Consider the following 986-nt stretch of genomic DNA (forward strand, 5'->3'; position numbering starts at 1 on the left):
CATCCATCCATCCATCCATCCATCCATCCATCCATCCATCCATCCATCCATCCATCCATCCATCCATCCATCCATCCATCCATCCATATTTCTCCCTTTCTCCATATAGTCTAATGATCCTTCATGCTTTCCGTAGTTCCCCTGTGGCGCGAGCACAGGGCGGCTGTTGCGCGCCTTTAGCGAGCATGCGGGTTTCCTGTCGCTTGCGCGGTGAATCGTGCCGCCGCGCTCTGTGGAGATGCAGGGGAAACCGTATCTGATGGGGAAACGCAGCTCGACGTAACATCAGTATTTCCATCTAGAAAGCGCTGTTTTGCTGCTGGAGTCCTCCTCACTCTCCAACCTCCCCTCTCTCATGACGCGCGCACGAGTCCTATCATGAAAAAAGGTTCATTGTGCGACCTGAGTAACGTGCAGTAACGGGGTGTCGGCAATTGTAACTGCGTTATAGTTACAGTAAGAGTAATAATTTTGATTACTCGTTACTAAAAAAGGTAGCTGCGTTAGTAACGCCGTTACTTTCAACGCCGTTAGTCCCATCACTGTAAATACGCAGACCTAAATATGTTGTAATCTTCCTATTAACTTTGTTATCGTGGATGGATCTATACCTTCGATTATTTTTCACCGATGAAGGTTGCCATGTTTACACCTGTGCAATGCATGCTGGGTAGATGATGCGATTAGATCTGACTATGCTATACATGAGGTATCTGATGAAAATAACAAATGTCTTTGGCTTGTGATCAACGTTGTGATACATTAGCTGAAGCTAACTACATTAGCTAGAGCTCAACAAAATCAAAGGGGCATAAATGAATGTTTAAACTGACAGTGAAGCATTATTCAGTTGTAGTAATTCATCTTTCCAATATAAGTGTGAAAATGTTTTGCTCCTGATTAGGCTTGTCCCGATCCGATCCATGTATCGGATCGGACGCCGATATTGGCAGAAAAATGCGTATCGGCAAAGCATGTAAAATGCC

The sequence above is a fragment of the Cyprinodon variegatus genome, unplaced genomic scaffold (assembly GCF_000732505.1).
Source record: "Cyprinodon variegatus isolate N-32 unplaced genomic scaffold, C_variegatus-1.0 Scaffold45, whole genome shotgun sequence".
Classification (NCBI taxonomy): domain Eukaryota; kingdom Metazoa; phylum Chordata; class Actinopteri; order Cyprinodontiformes; family Cyprinodontidae; genus Cyprinodon; species Cyprinodon variegatus.